General features: G+C 38.9%; 1 long non-coding RNA gene across 1 annotated transcript in view; it reads left to right on the plus strand.

Moving 5' to 3' along the window:
- The first annotated feature begins 3,311 nt into the window (after nucleotides 1–3,311).
- Nucleotides 3,312–23,015, plus strand: part of LOC144301451 (uncharacterized) — a 60,057-nt gene continuing 40,353 nt past the window's right edge. Inside the window, exons 1-2 of the long non-coding RNA XR_013368278.1 lie at nucleotides 3,312–3,633; nucleotides 5,207–5,325. This is a non-coding gene — a long non-coding RNA (uncharacterized LOC144301451). The remainder of the gene's footprint in view (nucleotides 3,634–5,206; nucleotides 5,326–23,015) is intronic.

A 23,015-nucleotide genomic window follows, 5' to 3' on the forward strand; every position in this document is an offset into this window, starting at 1 on the left:
GTACCTACTAAGCCAGCCAATGCCCTCCATCCCCCCCACTTCATTCTTTTTTTATTTTGAGCCCACGTTGTTTTTAATTTCATTTATTATAATTCTCATTACTAAAATTTCCATTTGTTTTTGTTTTATTTTTATTTTATTTTTTTTTAATTTCTTTTTTTTTAAGATTATTTATTTATTTATTTATTCAGAGAGAGAGAGAGAGGCAGAGACACAGGCAGAGGGAGAAGCAGGCTCCATGCACCGGGAGCCTGACGTGGGATTCGATCCCGGGTCTCCAGGATCACGCCCTGGGCCAAAGGCAGGCGCCAAACCGCTGCGCCACCCAGGGATCCCCTGTTTTTGTTTTAAAAAGATTTTATGTATTTATTCATGAGAGACAGGGAGAGAGCCAGAGACACAGGTAATGGGAGAAGGAGGCTCTCTGAAGGAGCTGGATGTAGGACTCTATCCTGGATCCTGGGATCACGCCCTGAACCACAGGCAGATGCTCAACTGCTGAACCACCCAGGAGTCCCACTAAAATTTCCATTTGAAAGGTTTTTTTTTTTTTTTTTTTTTTGTATTTTCTGTTCCTTTGGTGATATTCTTCAGTTTTTATTTATTTATTTTTTTATTCTTCAGTTTTTAAATTTAGTTCAAGTGTGTTTGTAATTGCTTGTTGAAGCATTTTCGTCATGGCTGCTTTAAAATCTTTGTCAGATCATTCTAACATCCTGTTCTTTTGAAATCTGTTGTCTTTTTAAATTCAGTTTGAGATCTTCCTTCTTAGTGTTATGAGTGATTTTTCCTTGGAACCTGGATACTTTCATATTATTTTAGAACATGCTGGATCTTATTCAAATCTTCTGTTTTAACTGGCTTTCTCTGACATTGTTCCAGGAGGGGAACTGTGGAACACTGCCTCTTTACTGACAGATGGAGGTACAATTCTAGGTTTCCCACTCATCCTTCTCTGAAACCTGAGTTGGGGCCTTCCTTGTCATTCTTGAGGGAGGTTGCGAGTTCTGAGATGCCACATGATCTCCACTGACACTGAGGTAGGAATAGCCTCATTACTAATGGATGGAGACAAATGTCCCAGTTCCCTTCTTGGCCTTTCTAATATAAACTCAACGGGGGAAAGAGGAATTGAGATACATCATTATAGATAGGTGAGGGTAGAGGTCTGTGCCTTCTGCTCAGTCTTTACTGGCATGATGGGATTGAGGCCATACTTCTTCCTGTGATACTTATCTGGGGTATAGTGCTTATGGACTAGAAGTTTTCTGTCTTGTGAGGGCTCCCTCTTTCCTGGTCCTTTGGCTAGACAGAGTAGGCTTGTTTCGAGTCTTTTTTTTTTTTTTTTAATCTGCACCCCTTTGTGTTTCCAGGTCATCACTTGCTTTTGCTACAAATTTGAAATCTGTGAGGCAAAAAGGAAACCCAGTGAACAGATCACTATTTCAATTTCTTGGATCTTGAAGTCTTTAGCTGGTTTGCCTTTTTTTCCATCTTTCAGTCTGCTTATATTTGTTTTATATATAATGTCCAGGGATTTTAGTTGTACTTAGGTAGAATAGAGAAAAGCACATCTACTTTATCTTCTTGGAAATTAAAGTATCCTCCCTCATTTAAAAAATTTATGTTTTTAAGTGCTTTAATTGATCCCATGATTTTGCTAATAGGTACCTCCTCAAGTTTGCTCCTGTATATGTTGTATCCCATTAATCTGCGAGTGCTTCCTTGTTCTCTAGCACAGTAAGCTTTCCCAGTTTCACCTTGTACTTTTTTGGGCCAAACTTGCAATCACTTTTCCAAAGATCGCTATCTACTTTTCATATATAATTTCTAAGTACTCTGTGTTCGTTGCTACTGGGAGATTATTGCATCTGGCTCTTTAACCATGTAATGCATTCTTAAATATTCTTTTTCTTTGGTGCCAATTCTAAACTTAAATAATAATAGAATTTTAATATATGTTAAGCAGTACTCTTTCTTTTTCTTCAAAAAATCCTTATTTTTCCTCTAAGGTTCCTGTCAAGTAAGATGATATAAAATAAAAAGCAAAAAGAAAATAGGCACAGAAAGTCATTGAGATTCTGTTTGGGATATTGTTGATTTCAAGAGTTTTCTTTCCTGGGAAAAAATCATAGGAATATCTACCTATTCAAGTCTTTTTTTTTTTTTTTTTAAAGATTTTATTTATTTATTCATTAGAGACAGACAGAGAGAGAGAGAGGCAGAGAGACATAGGCAGAGGGAGAAGCAGGCTCCACACGGGGAGCCCAATGCGGGACTTGATCCCAGGACCCCGGGATCATGACCTGAGCGGAAGACAGACACTCAACCACTGAGCTACCCAGGCGTCCCTCAGGTCTTTTAAATGTTACACATCACAAAATGTCTCTCTTTTTAAAAAAAATTTTTAAAAAGATTTTATTTATTCACGAGAGACAGAGAGACAGAGAGACAGAGAGGGGCAGAGACACAGGCAGAGGGAGAAGCAGGCTCCCCGCAGGGAGCTGACTGGGGACTTGATCCCGGGTCTCCAGGATCACGCCCTGGGCTGAAGGCGGCGCTAAGCCGCTGGGCCACCCGGGGACCCCCCCCCCCCTTTTTAAACAGGTTTACTTCTTTTATTAACTCGAATAATAACTTTGCACAATTTTTGATGCTGTTGTGAATGGAACTTATTTATCACTGGAAAAAAATTATCGGTGTTAGATTTTACAAGAAATTGTTTTCTGCAAGGATAGTGATAAAAATCATGTATATATGATCGCATTTCTGCAAACGACAATAAGATTGTGTGTCCAACGGCTAAACACATAAACCTCGGAGTGGGAGGTGAAGCTGTGTCCATTGCTTCTTTTGGTTGTGTGTATTTTCTGACTTTCCTAAGATTTTCGTGGATCACTGTGTCTTCTTTGGAGGCTAACGTCGTAAAAAGTAGGAAAACGAAACAGTCGTCATTATTCTCCTACCAAGGGAGAAGCCCTGCCGCTCCGGTGCTCACCGCGGGATCAGCCCCGCCCGCCGCGGAGGTGCGCGCGCTCCCGCCGAGGCTGACGGGAGGTCTCCGAGGCGGGCTCCCTCGGCTCTGCTGCGGCGGGCGGCGGGCGGCGGGGACGTGCTGACGGACGTGGCGGGGAGAGCGCCGCTGAGAGGAGCGCGTGCGCGCCGGGGGCGGCGCGGGACCCCGAGGTGGGGGGGGGGGGGCGGGACCCCGAGGTGGGGGGGCGGGCCCGGCGCGGCGGCCTCGGAGGCGTGCGGCCCTGCGCGCGTGCGCCGACCTCGGCCCGCGGCTCGCCTCTGCCCGCAGCGCCCCGTGGCGGAGGCTCGGCTCCTCGGCTGGCTCCCTGCGCTGAGGCCGGGGGCGCGGGAGAGGCCCCGAGCCCCGTAGGACGCCGCGCTTGGGGATCACGCGGCGGGCATTTCTCTGAATGTTCACGACCATTTATTTGTTTGAGCGAAGAGAGCCTGGTCGTGGAGAGGCGATGTGCACCGAGCCAGCGGGCGGCGGGGTTGTGTTAAAGGCCGGGTCTGTTGTCCGGATCTGTTGCTGCTAATAGGCCGCTCCGCGTGGAAACCAGCAGTGGGCTCCTTTGATAAAGGGTTTCTTGAGCAGGCATCATCCAGCAGATATAGAGGGTAAATCAGTGTCTACTTGTGATGGCTACTCAGCTGGAAAACTTAGCATTTTTATATTATCAAGAAAGAAGGCCCAAGCTCCCGTGTGCACTTGGCAGTCTTTACATTCTAGGAGATTTGCAGAATTGCTCATTTATGTCCATCCATTCTATTTCAGGCCTTCTCCAGAGTTTTGATGTTGTTTTCCACAATTCAGGAGTCAAGTTTTTCACTTTTTTGGGGAATTATCTCTTGAACTCTGATGGCTCCTTGTTATCAAAGTCAATCCTTAAGCAGTTTTCTATTCCTCTGGAAAAGCACCATTGGAAACTAAAAGCAGATTTTCTTTCTTTCTTGGCGTGATTTTGTTTTATCCGTGTTTGGTTGTTTTGATTGTCTTAGTTCTTACCTTTATGCCCTTGGTTTTTAGAAAACATTCCTGCTTCTTTATTTTCTATTTATTTTCCATAAGTGAAGAGCTAATGTGTTTAAATGTGAATTGCTAGTTTTGTTTTTACCTTTTGTATGATTTCTTTCCCATATTTTCATGACCTATTCTTCCAGACTTCCTCTCAGATCTTGTATTTGACATCCTCAGTCTCTCTCCTGTCAGCCACCTGATTCACTGCTGGTTTTGGTTACCACCAAAATGCCAGTGACTCTGCTATCATCACCTTCGTCTTGGGCTTCCTCCCTCCTGAGCTCAGAACCACACATTCAGCTGCCCCTTGAAGATCTCTGTCTGTCTGTTCCACAGATACTTCAGGCACAACATGCCTAAGACCTTTCTAACTCTTATTTCTGTCCAACATCTTTGTCTCTGCTTCCTAGTCTTTGCAAATGCCACCTGGTTTATCTGGAATGCTTATAAAGTTACCCTGGGAGGCAATTCCCCTTCTCTGCCATGAATTGAGGACATGATTTTCTTTGAGCTTTTTCTGTTAGATCAAGTCTCTGTTCCACCTCTCCATTATTAACCCCTGGATTAGGTAGTGAAAGGCAAAGACCAGGATGAGAGGTGACCACATAATCCAGGGGTATGCAACCCTCCCCTCTGGCAACCATTAGCCATCAGTTTGTTCTCTGTGTTTATTATAGATCTGATTTTGCTTTTTTGTCAAATTTCTTATTGACATTCTGAATAAACAATAATAATCGAGTAGTAACATCTTTTGACTCATCAAAAACAAGGAAAACCACTTGATATTTGCCTTGTGTTTTTGTTTTTTTTTAAAGATTTTATTTATGAGAGAGAGAGAGAGAGGCAGAGACACAGGCAGAGGGAGAAGCAGGCTCCAGGCAGGGAACCTGACGTGGGACTTGATCCCGGGTCTCCAGGATCACGCCTGGGCTGAAGGTGGCGCTAAACCACTGAGCCACCTGGGCTGCCCTGCCTTGTGTTTTAATTGACAATTGATGTTGCTTCCAGATATTCTCAACTCTGTGAGCAACTCTTCTTACCAAGAGGCTGATAAGCATAAACAAATTTATTTTCTCTGGATACAGTTCTTGAGCTATTTTAATAAAATGTTATTTATTTTTCATTTATATTATTATTATTATTATTATTAATTATTATTATTCTTATTTTTAGGCTCTTCCATTAACTGTTTGACTCCTGGCAAGTCACTTTCCTTCTCTGGGAATTACTTTTTTTTAATCTATAAAATGAGGTGAAAAACTAAATGAGTTGCTAAGCATGTGATTGACTAGGTGAGTGAATTTGTGGCTTATTACATTGATGTCTCAAAATGAGAAACCTGAATGAGACAGAATGAATCTAAGCTCCTTATCTTCCCTGGGCCTCAGTTTTCTCATATATAGAATGGTTGTAGTGATACCTCACTGGATTGTTATGGTGGTTAAGTAACATTAGGCATATAAAACCCTAGCATAATGCTTTTTATATACTACAAATTGATAGCTATGATTATTACTATGTACTAGATGTTTTGAATATTTTATCCCAGTGGTTCACAAACTTTAGCATAATGCATCAAGGTCCCCACTTGAAGACGGGGCTAGATAATTTACATTTCTATCAAGTTCCAAGTGATGCTGATGCTGATGCTGATGCTGGTTCAGAGCCCACACTTTGAGGATTGGTGTATCATTTCATTTAATACTCACCAAACCCCCCTATTATAGATAATACTGCTTCAACAGAGAGGTTAAGTAACTCATCCCAGTTTCTTCATCTGGTAAGTGAGTATTTTCACTTATGATTGAAAATTTTTTAAACATATCTTTTAAAAATGGCTGAATGAGGGGCACCTGGCTGGCTCAGTCAGTGGTGCATGCAACTCTTGATCTTGGGGTTGTGAGTTCAAGCCCCACATTGGGTGTATTACTTAAAAATAAAATCTTTAAAAAAATAAATGGCTGAATGAGATTCTATTATTGATATTTTTATTTTCTAAAACATTTTAAATCTTTTGAAATTAGGAAGTAATCATCATCAAAGGAACATGCAGGTGGACACTCAAGAGTATATTGTAAAATAGTTATCATTAGACATAAGTGGAATCACATATATACTATCATGTGTAAGATTTCTTAACAATATTTGATATTTATATTGTAGTATATTTCTTTTCTTTCCATCCTTTCTTCTACTTTGTAAGTAATATTCTATTGTATGAGTATACCATAGTATATTATCTATTATGGTAGGCAAAAATTTGGCCCCTGTGACTTTTGCCCTTGATGTTACATCCATTAATCTGTTACATTATTTGGTAAAAAGGACTTTGCAGATATAATTAAGGCTACTAATAAGTTGATCTTAAAATAAGGAGGTTATCCTGAATTATCCATGTGGGTCCAATTTAATAACATGAATTCTTAAAAGCAGAAGAGGGAGACATAGAGGCTCAGAGCATGAGAAAGACTTGACCTACCATTGCTGGCTTGAGGTTGGAGGGAAGCCACTTACACATCACCATAAGGAAAAGAATTATGCAAAAAGCCAGTTAACTTGGAAGAGGATTCTTACCTCAACAGATAAGACCTGATGCTCAGCTCAAGTTCATTCTTGTGAGATCCAAAGAGGAGAACACGTATAATCCATGCTGTGTTTCTGACCTCTGGAAAATATGAGATAATAAAAGGGTGTTGTTTGTGGTAATTTGTTATAGCAGCAATAGAAAGCTAATACATCCATTCTCTTATTGACGGATATCTGATTGTTTCTAGTTTTTGGATACAAGGAATAAAGCTGTGAATCTTGTGCTCCAAGTTTTTTTGTAGATACATATTTTAATGTCTCTTGGGTAAATACCTAGGACTAGGGATCCCTGGGTGGCGCAGCGGTTTGGCGCCTGCCTTTGGCCCAGGGTGCGATCCTGGAGACCCAGGATCGAATCCCATATCAGGCTCCCGGTGCATGGAGCCTGCTTCTCCCTCTGCCTGTGTCTCTGCCTCTCTCTCTTTCTCTCTGTGTGACTATCATAAATAAATAAAAATTAAAAAAAATAAATACCTAGGACTGGAATTTCTGAGTTATAGCGTGTGTATATGAAATTAAAAAAATTTCAATTCGCCAACATACAATATAACACCCAGTGCTCATCCCCTCAAGTGCCCTCCTTAGTGTCTGTCACCCAGTTACCCCATCCCTAGGGTGTGTGTATTTAAGAAACTGCCAAATTTTTTTCTAAAATAGTTTAACATTTTTTAAAAAAGATTATTTGTTTATTCATGAGAGACGCAGAGAGAAAGGCAGAGACACAGGCAGAAGAAGAAGCAGGCTCTATATAGGGAGCCAGACATGGGACTCCATCCCAGGACTCCAGGATCATACCCTGGGCTGTAGGTGGCGCTAAACCACTGAGCCACCTGGGCTGCCCTAAAATAGTTTAACATTTTATACTCATATTATTAGTGTGAGAATTGTGTAAGAACACTCTTTGCCCTATATTGTTGCCCATATTTGGGTTTTTAGTCTTTTTAAACATTTGCACTTATCTTTTATTGAGATTTAAGTTTTTTGAGATATAATTGACATATTAAAGTATCTAACATAATGACTTAATATATATATATTGTGAAATGATCACCACCATAACTCTAGTTAACATCCATCCATCACAATACAGTTACAATTTTTTCTTGTGATGAGAACTTTTAAGATTACCTCTATTAGTAACATTCAAATCTGCAACATAGTATAATTATAGTCACCATGCTGTACATTACATCCCTGTGACATATTTATTTTATAACTGGAAGTTTGTACCCCCCCCCCTTTTTTTTTTTAATTAGGCTTCACGTGCAGCATGGAGCCCAAAGGAAGGCTCAAACTCATGACCCTGAAATCAAGACCTGAAGTGAGATAAAGGGTTGGATATGTAACCAACTAAACCACCATAGCACTCTGGAATTTTATGCCTTTGGACCACCTTCACCCATTTTGCCCACCCTCTCCCCCTTCCTCTGGCAACCACCAATCTGTCCTTTTCTTTTTTCTTTTCTTTTCTTTTTTTTCTTTTCTTTCTTTTCTTCTTTTCTTTCTTTTCTTTTCTTTTTTCTTTCTTCTTTTCTTTTCTTTTTTTTCTCTTTTCTCTTCTCTTCTCTTCTCTTCTCTTCTCTTCTCTTCTCTTCTCTTCTCTTCTCTTCTCCTCCTCTCTTCTCTTCTCTCTCTTTTTTGACTCCACATATGAATACAAATGAGATCATATGTTAAAATACAGATTGTGGTGCCTGACTGGCTCAGTTGATAGAGCATGTGACTTTTTTTCTTTTTTAAAGATTTTATTTATTTATTTGTGAGAGACACAGAGAGAGGCAGAGACAGAGGCAGAGAGAGAAGCAGGCTCCATGCAGGGAGCCCAATGTGGGACTCAATTCCGGGACTCCAGGATCATGCCCTGAGCTGAATGCTCAACCACTGAACCACCCAGGCGTCCCAGGGCATGTGACTTTTGTTTGTTTGTTTGTTTGTTTTTCAAAGATTTATTTATTTATTTATTTATTTATTTATTTATTTATTTATTCATTCATTCATTCATTCATTCATTCATTCATTCATGATAGACAGAGAGAGAGAGAGAGAGAGGCAGAGACACAGGCAGAGGGAGAAGTAGGCTCCATGCAGGGAGCCCGACGCGGGACTCGATACCGGAACTCCAGGATTGGCCCTGGGCCAAAGGCAGGCGCTGAACCGCTGAGCCACCCAGGGATCCCGAGCATGTGACTTTTGATCTCAGGGTTGTGAGTTCAAGCCCATGTTGGGCATGGAGTCTACTTAAAAATAAAAGAAAAAAAATGCAAGTGGGATCATATTTGCCTTTCTTTCTCTGACTTATTTTACTTAGCTTAATGCCCTCAAGGTCCATTCATGTTGTAAATGGCATGTTCTTCCTTTTTTTATTTATTTTTTATTTTTTATTTTTTTAATTTTAATTTATTTATGATAGTCACACACAGAGAGAGAGAGAGAGGCAGAGACACACAGGAAGAGGGAGAAGCAGGCTCCATGCACCGGGAGCCCGACGTGGGATTCGATCCCGGGTCTCCAGGATCGCGCCCTGGGCCAAAGGCAGGCGCCAAACCGCTGCGCCACCCAGGGATCCCTGTTCTTCCTTTTTTTATGGCTTTTAATCCATTATGTATGGAATCCACTAATGTGTGATAGAAACTTCAGTAAACTAGGTTTAGAGTGGAAGTTTCTCAACTTGATAAAAGACTGCAAAATACCTATAGCTAATACCATATTTAATGATGAGAAACTCAATGCTTTTGCATTAAGATCTATTATAAGGCAAGAATGTCCCCTTATCACTCTTTTTCAAAATTGTACTGGAAGCCCTTGCTATTACAGTAAGGCAAGAAAAGGAAATAAAATGTATACAGATTAGAAAGAAAGATATAAAACAGTTTTTGTTTGCAAATGACACGATTACACAAAAAATATGGAAGAATCCACAGAAAAACTCCAATGTATTCCATTATGTAGATTATAATATCTACAGATATTATAGAGAAGAAGATATTATGAAAAACATCATATGCTAGGGATGCCTGGGTGGCTCAGTGCTTGAGCGTCTGCCTTTGGCTCAGGGCATGATCTTGGGATCGGGGATCAAGTCCCGCATTGGGCTCCATGTAGGGAGCCTGCTTCTCCCTCTGCCTGTGTCTCTGCTTCTCTCTCTCTCTGTGTCTCTCATGAATAAATAAATAAATCTTTTTTTTTTTTTAAAACATGCTAGTAAATTCCATAACTTGGAGGAGGTGGAAAAATATATTGAAAAACATGATGTACTAAATCCAACACAAAATTAAGTAGAAAAAGGAGAAGAGCTGTATATCTGTTAAGTAAATTAAGTCTGTACACATAGCATACTTACACCATATTCTGGGACATAAAACAAGTCTAAATATGTTTGAAAGGATTAATCTAGCATAAGTAAGAATTGAATATGAAGATAGATTGATAGAGGTTTTCCATTCTAAATAACGGTCAATACAAACTATCTCCCAAGGGGTCCAGATTCTGTACTTAACAAGAAAATTGTTCAAAGAAGCTATTATAAATTATGTTAAAAAAACTAAAGGAAACAATGCTTAAAGATTAAAAGGAAAGTATGATGACACTGGTTCATCAAATAGAGATCATTAATAAAAAGAAAGATTATTTTAAAAAAATGGGCAGTGTGGACTTGCAGAGTACAATGAGTGAAATAAAAAAAAATGAGTAGAAGGATTTTTAAGATCTGATTTGAACTTGCAGTGGAAAGAAGCAGTGAATTTGAGGATAGATCAATAACGATTTTACAGTCTAGATACCAGAAAGCACAAGAGGAATGAGGAAAAGTGAAGAGAGCCTCAGAGACCTGTGGAACACCACCAGACATATCACCAAAACAATGAGAGTCCCAGAGGAGAGGAGAGAAAGGCATAGAAAGCATAATAACTACTGTCCAAAGACTTCTTAAGTTTTTTTTTTTTTTAAGATTTTATTTATTTATTCATAGAGACACAGAGAGAGGCAGAGACACAGGCAGAGGGAGAAGCAGACTCAATGCAAGGAGCCCGATGTGGGACTCGATCCTGGATCTCCAGGATCACACCCTGGGCTATAGGCGGCGCTAAACCACTGTGCCACTGGGGCTGCCCCCAAAACTTCTTAAATTTGATGAAAAATGTATTTATACATTCATGAACCTCAATAAATGCAAAATAGTATAAATACAAATGATCCACAACTAGATACATTATAGTTAAACCAAAACCAGAAAATTTTGAAAGCAAAAAAAAAAAAAAAGAACAATTTATCATATACAATAATATTAACAGTTGATTTCTCATCAGAAACAATGGAGACCAAAAACAATAGAATGACAAGTGCTGAATGGAGCGTCGGCATCATGGCATGACAAATATTCTTCCTTCTTGTTCCCTTCTTTAATACTTAATTAGGCACCCATTCATGAATAAAAGTGCCTCTGTAGGATTTGTGGGATCCAGTACCATATGCCAAGAAACCTGAAAGGAGTCTTGCTCACCTGTGTGTTCAGCAATAGGCAGACAGACCTTAGTAGGGGCTGCAGAACCAGGAGAGCCAATGAACCTGCCCCAGCCCCTCTTGGCTGTGTTTGGGGAAAACATGAAGTGTTGACCTGGGCAGATACACACAGATGAGAGAGACTTTGGAGAAGTCCAGTCTTCCCAAGGGGGAGATTCCAGCACATCACTAGAGGAAAAAAACAAAACAAAACTATGAGATTGAATGCAGTAGACAGAGTAAGAGGATCTTTGCCAGCACTGCCTATCCCCTGAGGTGACAGTGAAGTTTAACTATCTTCCAGCAACCTCTCTTGCAGGGGAAAAGGAAAGCAGTGCCTGTGTGTTTAGTTACCCCAGTTGTGTGAGACACTGCTGGACAGTAATCAGTTTCTCTGAGATGTAGAGGGGGGAGGAGATTAGGAAAGAGGCATGTAAGATTATCAAAAGCATTGAAGGGACACGATTCCTGATGACTACCCTTCAGACTTCTGCAAGAAGTCTGCCCATGAGCTTGTGTGACAGCCTCACCCAAGGATCTCCCACACGGAACATCCTGAGTCCTAAACACACATCTTCTCCCACTCTTCTCCCACTGTGGCTGGCTCCTTGTGCACACTCCTGAGTATGGCCGTAGAGTGAAGTCTAGCAATCAGTAAATGGAGTGCTATCTGAAAATCAGACCAGGATCTGTGGGCATGAGAGAATCCTCAAACTTCTGGAAAACAAAAGAGAGGTTTGAGCCATCTGCTTGGTGTTTTATAAAAACCAGGAAAGACATAACGGCTTAAGAATTCTGCCACAAGAAAAAAAATTCTGCCACAAGAGGAAGAAAGAAGTGTGGAGCAGGAGTTTCCATACAAAGGTGGAGAAGCCCCAGATAGAACAGGGCCATTGAATAATAATAGTCCCCATGCTAGGGCAACTAGTAAGGATTTGAGGAGGTGTCTGCTACTTCAAATGTGAAAACAGTTATGCAAAACCCCAAGGAAGATGAAGAATAAAGAAAACATGTCATCACCAAAAGATAATAGTTGAGCCCAAAGGGATGGACTTTACTGCACTAGCTGGCAAAGAATTCAAAATAGCTATTTTGAAGAAACTCAAATCAACTACAAGGAAACTCAGTCCAATGAAATGAGGAAAACATACATGAACAAAATGAGGTATTTATCAAAGAGTTAGAAATCATAATAAAGAGTCAAAAAGAATCTGTAGAGCTGAAGAATTCAATGAGTGAAATGAAAAAAAAAAAAAAGCAGTAGAGAGCATCTGCATCAGAATAGAGCAAAAGGAAAGAAGAATTAGGTAAACTAGAGGGCAAAATCTTCAAACAACCCCGTCAGAGCAGAGCAAAGGGAAAAGTATAAAAAAGAGTAACGAAAGCCTACACTATGGTGATAATCATATTGTAATATAGAAATGTGTCCTATCAAGATATTGTACACTTTAAACTTACACAGTATTATATGTCAGTTATATCTCAAGAAGAAAAAGAAAAAACATGTGCTAAAAGAAAAATAAAAACTATCCTGTAAACCAAGCATTCTATATTTAGCAAAAGTGAAAGTGATAAAATAATGGCCATTCCACTACACATCTGTTAGAATGGTGTAAATCCAAAACACTGACACCACCAATGCTGGCAAGACTGTGAAGCAACAGGAACGCTCATTCATTGTTGGTGGAATGCAAGTTGATACAGCCAGTTTTGAACACACTTTGGCAGTTTCTTATAAAACTAAACATACTAATGAAAAAAAGAAGAAACTCTGCCATTTGCAACAACACAAATGGACTTTGAGGGCATTATGCTAAGTGAAACAGGTCAGACAAAGAGAGATTTTGCATATACGTGGAATATAAACAACAACAGCAACAACAACAACAAAATTACTAGAAAAAGAGATCAGATTTGTGGTTACCAGAGGCAAAGGTGGGAGAAGGGGGGTTGGGGGAAGGTGGTCAAAAGGCACAAACTTCAAGTTATAAGATAAATAGGTATTAGGGACATAATGTATAACATGATGAGTGTAGGCACCGCTGCTGTGTGATATATATGAAGAGAGTTATTGTGATACTGCTGAGAGAGTAAATCCTAAGAGTTATCATTACAAAGAGAATTTTTTTCTTTTTTTTCTCATTTATTTTTATTGTATCTATATTAAATGACAGATGTTAACTAAACTTATTGTGGTAATCATTTCACAATATGTAAGTCAAACCTTAATGCTGTATACCCGAATTCATTCAGTGATGAATGTCAATTATATCTCAATAAAACTGGGTGTGTGTATGTATATGACTAACTATGCTCTTACAATGCAATGTAGCAGACACATTGGTATTTAAAACTTATGTCCATAAAAAATATGGATGTATATGGATGTTTATAGCAGATTTATCCATATCTGTGAAAACTTAGAAGCAATCACAATGTCTTTTGTTAGGACAGATAAACTGTGGTACATTCAGACAATGGAGTATTAGTGCTAAGAAGAAATGGCATGGTCTTTTCATGCTGTGAAAAGACACTTGAGGAATCTTAAATGAATATTATACTAGGTTAAAGAAGCTAATCTGACAAGGCTAAATATTGTGTGGTTTCAACTACATGACATTCTAGAAAAGGCAAAAATATGGAAAGAGTAACAAGATCAGTGGTTGCCAGGGGTTGGGGGCTAGGGAGAGATAACTAGGAACAGGATTTTTAGAGCAGTGAAACCACCCTGTATGATACTATAATGGTGGATACATGTCATTATACATTCGTCAAAATCCATAGAATATAAAACACAAAGAATGAACCCTAACAAAAACTATGAACTTAGGATGATGATGATATGTCAATGTAGATTCAGTTGTAACAAATGCACTATTCTACTATGGAATGTTGATAGTGGGGGAGGCTGTGGATGTGTTGGGGTCAAGGGGTGTTTGGGAACTTCCTGTACTTTCTGCTCAATTTTTCTGTGAACCTAAAACTCATCTGAAAAGCAAAGTGTATTAAAAACAATAAAAAAGGTAATATTTCTAGATTAACAAAAATAGAGAATTTTTGTTGCTACGTATCTACTCTACAAAAAATACTAAAGACAGTCTTTAAGATTGTAAGGAAGTGACACCACATGATAACTTGAATCCACCCCCCACCCCCCGCCACCCAAGAATTAGGAACAGTGGAAAAAAGCTCCTTACCTAGGAACATATAAAAAACAGTATAATATTTTTTCTATTTAAAAAAATATTTTATTTATTTACTTAGAGAGAGACAGCGAGAGCAAGCGTGACCAGGGAGAGGGGCAGAGGAAAAGACAGATGTGAGGCTCCATCCCACTACCCAGAGATCATGACCTGAGCCTAAATCAAGAGTTAGTCCTCAACTGACTGAGCCACCCAGGCTCCCCATGTTTTCTATTTTTAAAATTGATTTAAAATACTATTGTTTTAACAGTAGCTGTAGAAATTGTATTATTGGGTTTATCACATGTAATCTATATGAGTCTATAAATAAGTCAGTCTTTCCTTAATTTCCAGGGTGGTTCTATTGGTTAAGTGTCTGACTTTTGATCTCAAGTCAGGTCTTTTTTTTTTTTTTTTAATTTTTATTTATTTATGATAGTCACACAGAGAGAGTGAGAGAGGCAGAGACACAGGCAGAGGGAGAAACAGGCTCCATGCACCGGGAGCCCGATGCGGGATTCGATCCGGGGTCTCCAGGATCGCGCCCTGGGCCAAAGGCAGGCGCTAAACCGCTGCGCCACCCAGGGATCCCTCAAGTCAGGTCTTGATCTCAGAGTTGTGAGTTCAAGCCCAGCGTGGAGCCTACTTAAAAAAAAGTCTTTTTTTTTTTTTTTTAAAAAAAAGGTCTTAAGATTGTACCAAGCAATAATCTGTTTTGATTAGTTTATAACATAAATAGACATAATATGTATGACAGTAATAGGACAAAGAGGAAAGGAGTTCCTATATTTTACTGGGATTAAATTGGTATAATCTGAAGTAGATTGTGATAAATTATGATGCATATTTTAATTCCTAGAACAAGCATCCAAAAACAGTGAAAAATTACAGGAATTAAAGTCGTGTATTAGAAAGTACTTAATAATTTTTAAAAGGGCATTAAAGGAGGAAAAGAGGAAAAACAGTAACAAAGACATGACAGAAAATAATTAGCAAAATAGCTGACATAACTTCTCCTATAATAATAACTTGTTTACATTTGATGTTATTAGGCACACTAATAAAAAGCCAGAGAATAATAGTGAAAGGGAATAGAAGGGAAGGGAGAAGAAATGGGTAGGAAATATCAGAAAGGGAGACAGATCATGAAGACTCCTAACTCTGGGAAACGAACTAGGGGTGGTGGAAGGGGAGGAGGGCGGGGGTGGGGGTGAATGGGTGACGGGCACTGAGGGGGGCACTTGACGGGATGAGCACTGGGTGTTATTCTGTAAATTGGCAAATTGAACACCAATAAAAAATAAATTTATCATTAAAAAAAAAAGCCAGAGATTGTCAGACCGGATTGAAATAAAAACCTCAACAATATCCAACTATATGCTGTCCACAAAGAATACACTTTAGATTCAAAGATACAAATAGATTGGACATAACCAGATGGAAGAGATCCCGGCCCGGGGCGCTCCCAGAACAAACGAGGCCCCAGAGAGCTCCACCTAGTTCACAGGATAATATCCCGCCGCAGAACTTGGAGTCGGCAATGGCCAAACCCCAGGTGGTTGTAGCTCCTGTATTGATGTCTAAGCTGTCTGAGAACGCTCCTGAATTTTAGCCATCAGGTTACTCTTCTAATTATACAGATTCCTATGAAGGCGGTTGTGAGGATTATCCCACTCTACGAGAGTATGTTCAGGAGTTTTTGAATCATCTTACAGAGCAGCCTGGCAGTTTTGAAACTGAAATTGAACAGTTTGCAGAGACCCTGAATGGCTGGGTTACAACAGATGATGCTTTGCAAGAACTTGTAGAACTCTTCTAAAGCAGGAATCAAAGAAGAGCTGGAGTGGCTATACTAATCTTAGACAAAATAGACTTTAAGACAAAAATGTTACTAGAGACAAAGAGGGACATTTTATAATAATAAAAAGTATACTCTAGAAAATGATGTGTGTCAAATAAATATATGGATTTTCTGTTTCAAAAGATTATATAAATGCTGTCAAACTGTGTCTTTATGCAGTGTGATTTTTAAAAATAGTTTATTTATTTATTCATGAAAGACACAGAGAGAGGCAGAGACACAGGCAGAGGGAGAGGCAGGCTCCCTGCCGGGGATCCCGACTCAGGATTCAATCCCAGGACCCCGGGATCCTGACGTGAGTCAAAGGCAGACTCTCAACCACTGAGCCAGGCGTCCCAAGTGGGTACGCTGTCGTCTTATCCAAGACAGACTCAGTGGTCTAAAAAGCCAAAATGTTGACATTTTTTTATTTCCAAAAATAAACTGTTGAGCAACCCAAGTGTCCCTGCAGTTTGCTTTTTAAAAGTGAAATTTGTTTTATATGATTCATTCACGTTGCAATATGCAGATATGGTTTATTTTTGATATTTTGATGTAGGCATAAATCAGAATATTTTATCCAGTTCTAGATTGATGACAACTTATGTTGTTTCCAATGTTCCTCAATTTCAGAAATGCAATGAACATTCTTGTACATGTCTCTGTTTCCATATGGTGGACAATTTCTCTAGGGAATACACTTAGGAATGGAATAACTAGCTTGCAGGATAATGCCAAAATATTTTCTTTCTTTTTTTTTTAAGATTTTATTTATTCATTCATGAGACACACACACACACACACACACACACAGACACACAGACACACAGACACACACACACACACACACACACACACAGGCAGAGACACAGGCAGAGGGAGAAGCAAGCTCCATGCAGGGAGCCCGACATGGAACTCGATTCCGGTTCACCAGGATCAAGCCCCGGGCTGAAGGCGGGCGCTAAACCGCTGAGCCACCCGGGCTGCCCCCAAAATATTTTCTTTTTTTCTTTTTTTTTAAGATTTTATTTATTTATTTATTCATGATAGACAACAGAGAGAGAGGCAGAGACACAGGCAGAGGGAGAAGCAGGCTCCATGCAGGGAGCCCGAAGTGGGGTTCGATCCCGGGTCTCCAGGATCGTGCCCTGGGTCGAAGGCAGGCGCCAAACCGCTGCGCCACCCAGGGATCCCCCCAAAATATTTTCTAAATGGGTTGTGCACATTTACATTTCTACCAGCAGTATATGAGAATTCATGTTTTCATGCATCATGGCCAAAACTTGAAATTACTGTGCTTATGAGTTTTTTGTAACCTGATGTTCATAAAACTAATTTTTGCTGTTTTAATTGCATTTTTCTGACTAGTATTGACATTGTGTATCTTTTCATATGTAAATAGTCACTGTTTCTTTTCTTCCATTAATTGCTTTCTCTCTAAGAATTGTGGGGAAAAATAAGTTGTGAGAGTCTTCATAGATGTTCTGGATAAAAATCTTTTGTTTGCTATATGCTTTGCAAATATACTTTTTCAATCTGTGCCTAATGCATTTAATTTCATTTATGGATTGTCACAGAAAATTTTAGTTGTAAAGTATTAAAATTTATATTTTTCTTAGAATCTTTGCCTCATAAATCTTTTTTAAGAAATATTCTTTCCAACCCTCATCATAAACACGGACATATTTTCCCCTAAAAGAATATTTCACAGTTCATATTTAGATCTTAAATTCATGTAATAGTTATTTTTCTGTTTTCCTCCTATGGTAGGAAATGTTAGTTTTCTTCCAAATGGAGAATCAGTTGCCCCATCATTTGTTAAATTACTTATGCTCCCTCTGATTATTTTAATGCTATCTCTGTTGTATTCCAAATGACCACTTATTTGATGGTCCGCTTTTAAGCTCTGTATTATCTTCTCATGGATTTTTCTTCTATCTCTATTCCTATGCGAATATTAGACAAATTTATAACTTTTAACTAAATCCCAATATACTACAGCTATCTTTCTTATTTTTTAACATTTTAATTTATCTTTTTATGTAGGCTTCTATACCCAGCATGGAGCCCAATGCGGGGGCTTGAACTCATCATCCTAAGATCAAAACCTGAGCCAAAATCAAGAGTCAGATGCTTAACTGTCTGAACCACCATGCACCCCTCAATATAGTGTAGCTATCTTTATTCTTGTTTTTCACATTCATCTAACTACTCCTGATCCTTTTCTCTTATACATAAATTTTAGAATCAGCTTGTCAAATTTCATAAAAATCTCCTGTAGGCATGGACTTTGGACAAGGTTCTAGGCTTATGCCTGCTTTGGGATGATACTGGAAATGGACTTTCATTTTAATTAATTTTGTGATAGATGTTTAGAAATAAGTTGTAGTTGCTTTTACACTTGTTATTTGCTCCTGATATGATACATGTAGCCAAACCTACAAAACAGTCAGGAGTGGGCTGGAAGGACAAGATAGTATAACATCAAATGAGAATGTCAAAGGGAGCTTCTGAAATAGAAAGAATCCTTATTTCCTATGGGTGGTATAATTCATAGCTTCATACCCCTTTTCTCTGGAACCTTGGAGCGGTTTTAGGAAATTCTTTGGAATACTTGTTTCTTGATTTGTATAACAGCATTTATAAGTTACCATATACATTGCCAATAGAGAATCTTTACATTCTCTGTAACTTGTATTTCTGTAAATCTCATGACCTTCCTAATAATATCACTGCACTGAGACAAAAATGCAGACTGGAGTCAGAAGTTGTATTGATGCAAAGTCCCCAGATCCTAGTGACCTTGGTTATTTGAGGGAGGGAAAGAAAGTGAAAGTGAAGGAGATTATTCCAGAAATTCCAAGATGATGGACAAACTATTTTTCACATAGGACCATGAACTTTTGCAATTGGAAAATGGAAAAAGATTTATTTCGACAGAGGATTTTTTTAAAGATTTTATTTATTTATTCATGAGAGACAGAGGAGAGAGAGAGAGAGAGAGAGAGGCAGAGACACAGGCAGAGGGAGAAGCAGGCTCCATGCAGGGAGCCCGATGTGGGACTTGATCCTGGGTCTCCAGGATCATGCCCTGGGCTGAAGGCAGTGCTAAACTGCTGAGCCACTGGGGCTGCCCTCGACAGAGGATTTCTACTTTTTGTCTCCTTCTATGTAGTTTAGCTTCACTGAGAAACAGTTTTAGTTCAAAATGGCCAAGTTTTAAAGCTTCTTGTTGATTCGTTAGGATATACCTAAGAATGGCCTAAGAAGCACAGTCACCTGAAGAAAAAAAGAAGCAGCAAAGTCATCTGAGACTTTGGAATATTTTGGTCTAAAAGAACATTGTATTACATCCTGCTTTATGTGACATATTTGTAAGTTTTCATACCCTTTTCTATTTAAGATATTTGGTTTTATTATTTATTTATTTATTTTTAAAAGATTTATGTATTTATTTTAGAGAGAGAGAGAGAGAGAGAGCAAGGGGGAGGAGGGGCAGAGGGAGAGGAAGAAAAAGAATCTTCAAGCAGACTCCCTGATGAGCATGGAGCCTGATGTGGGGTTCCATCCAAAAAACAATCCAATTAAAAAATGAGACATGAACAGACATTTCTCCAAAGAAGAATACAGTTGGCCAATAGATACATGAAAAGATCCCCATCATCACTTATCATCAGGGAAATACAAATCAAAACCTGATTAAACCTGATATTTAAAAATGCAAATTAATGGACTCAATCTTCAATTTCTCATTAAAATGTCTGAAGACTTTATTTGGAAGTTTGTCTAAGTTCAATATCTATTTTCTTCCCTAATACTTTGCATTTTATTACTATATTGACACTTTGCTATATATAGAAAATAGAATGATTTTTTTCCACCAAATTCTGTATAGATGGCTCCAAATCCCTTCCAATAGATACATAAAAAATATTACTGTTTTTCATGGGTGCCATGACATTAGAAATGCTAGGAGGTAGTGACACATCAATCTGATGCTAATGCCCCCCAAGTATACATTTTGGAGGGTAGGTACATTTTCTCTCACTTTACCACTAATCTAATGTCATCTCTACTATATATACCAAAATTCTGTGAGGGTCCTTGGCTCTTATGCAAATTTGCCCAGTTTTACATTCCCAGGGATCAAAGAACTCCTTGGGAAAGTGAACCTTAGAAAACACACAGGCACATTGATGTACACAAAACATACATATTCACACACCCCTCCCCTCCTATGCTCTGGACATCTAAAGGAATCACACGATGTTCAGGGAAGGGTCAGTGAATTTTTTCTCCAACATGACTTTGTGTGTCCATCTTGTTACATTAGCTACTGACACCTTCTCTCCCTCTCCCCCTTTTATATCTGTGTAAAATAAGAAGTTAAGTGCCACTAATCATCCCACTAAAACAGATCAACAACAGATTTCCCACTACTCCCAGAGTTCATCAAACTCATTCATGTAGCTTTACTTAGGAGAGTCAAACACAGAAATGTTTTGTTCTTCTGGGAGAATATACTTCTTGAGGTAGGCCTATGTTGCTAGAAACTTCCCTTAGAATCACTTTTGCTGCATTCCAAAGATTATTGTGTTTTCATTTTGTCTCTATGTAATTTGTAATTTCTTCTTTGATTTCTTGGTTGGCCCATTCATTGTTTAGTAGTGTGTTATTTAACCTCCATGTATTTGTGCTCTTTCCAGATTTTTTCTTGTGGTTGATTTATAGTTTCATAGCATTGTGGTCAGAAAAGATGCATGGTATGACTTGGATCTCTCTGAATATGTTGAGAGTTGTTTCATGACCTAATATGTGATCCATTCTGGAGAATGTTCCATGTGCACACTTGAAAAAAATGTGTATTTTGCAGTTTTAGGATGGAATGTTCTGATTATATCTGTTAAATCCATCTGGTCCAGCGTGTCATTCAAAGCCACTGTTTACTTGTTGCTTTTCTGTTTGGATGACCTGTTAATTGATGTAACTGGGGTGTTAAAGTTCCCTGCTATTATTTTTTTTTTTAATTTTTATTTTTAAAAAGAAATTAAAAAAAAGATTTTATTTATTTATTTGAGAGAGTGAGCGAGAGGGTGCATGAGTGAGTAGGGGAGAGAGACAGAGCAAGATGGAGAAGCAGACTCCCTCCTGAGCAAGGAATCCAACATGGGGCTCGATTCCAGGCCTCTGAGATCATGACTTGAGCCGAAGGCAGATGCTTAACCGACTGAGCCACCCAGGTGCCCCAGTCCCCTGTTATTATTGTATTACTATTGATTAATTCCTTTATATTTGTTATTAACTGTTTCTTTTAAAGATTTATCTATTTGAGAGTGTGTGCATATGTGAATGGGGAGAGAGAGAGACTGTCAAGTAGACTCTACGCTGAGCACAGAGCCTGACACAGGACTTGATCCCACAACCCCAAGATCACAAAATGAGCTGAAATCATGAGTTGGATACTTGACCAGCTGAGCCGCCCAGGTGTCCCTCCTTTCCCTCACTTTGAATCTGTATGTGTCTTTAGGTCTGAAATGAATCTCTTATAGGCAGCATATACATGGATCTTGTTTTTTTTATCCATTCTATCACCCTCTGTCTTTTGTTTGTAGCATTTAGTTCATTTATGCTTAAAGTATTTATTGGTAAATATGTGTTTATTGCCATTTTGTTACTTGTTTTGTGGTTGTTTTTGAGGTTCTTCTCGGTTTCTTGTGCTCTTCTCTCATGGTTTGCTGACTTTCTTTGGTGATAGACTTGGATTCCTTTCTCTTTATTTTTGCATATCTACTACTGGTTTTTGATTGTGGTTACCATTAGGATTGTACATAACATCTTCTACATATAGCAGTCTATATTAAATTGATGGTTGCTTAAGTTTGAGCCATTCTTCACCTCCCCACCATGTTTTTGGTGTATGATATCATACTTTACATCCTAAAGAAGATGCATATATGCACAATGGAATATTCAGTCATAAAAAAGAGTGAAATTTTGCCATTTATAATAATTGGATGGATCTAGAGAGTATAATGCTAAATGAGATTGAGAAAAAATACCATATGATGTCACTCATTTGTGGAATTTAAGAAACAAAACAGTGAACAAGGGAATAAAAAAATGTGACAAACCAAAAAACAGACTCTTAACTATAGAGAACAAATGGTTACAGGGGGGGAGGTAGGTGGGGGCATGGGCAAAATAGGGGATAGGGATTAAGAATACACCTATCTTGGTGAGCATTAATATATGGAACTCTTTTTTAAATTTTTAAAATTTATTCTGAGAGAATGGAGGCAGAAATGTAGGCAGAGGGAGAGGTAGGCTCCCCGCAAGGAGACCAGTGTGGGACTTGATTCTGGATCCTGAGATCACGTCCTGAGCCAAAGGCAGATGCTCAACCAAGCCACCCAGGCATCCCAATATATGGAACTCTTGAATCACTATATTATACGCCTGATATTAATATAGCACTATCTTAACTCACTGGAATTAAAAAACATTTTAAAGTTTTTTTTAAGTAGGTTCCACACTGGGTATGGAGCCCAACACTGGGCTTGAACTCACAACCCTGAGATCAAGACCTGAAGGGAGATCAAGAGTCAGACACTTAACTGACAGAGCCACCCAGGAAGCCATGGAATTAATATTTTTTTAAATTTATTTATTCATGAGACACAGAGAGAGAGGCAGAGACATAGGCAGAAAAAGAAGCAGGTTTTCCGTGGGGAGCCTGATGTGGGACTTGATCCCAGGACCCCAGGATTGCACCCTGAGCCAGAGGCAGATGCTCAACTACTAAGCCACCCAGGTGCCCCTGGAATTAACATTTTTAAAGAAGGGATACATAAAAAGAAATAAAAAACTTAATAGAGGT

The sequence above is a fragment of the Canis aureus genome, chromosome 29 (genome assembly GCF_053574225.1).
Source record: "Canis aureus isolate CA01 chromosome 29, VMU_Caureus_v.1.0, whole genome shotgun sequence".
NCBI lineage: Eukaryota > Metazoa > Chordata > Mammalia > Carnivora > Canidae > Canis > Canis aureus.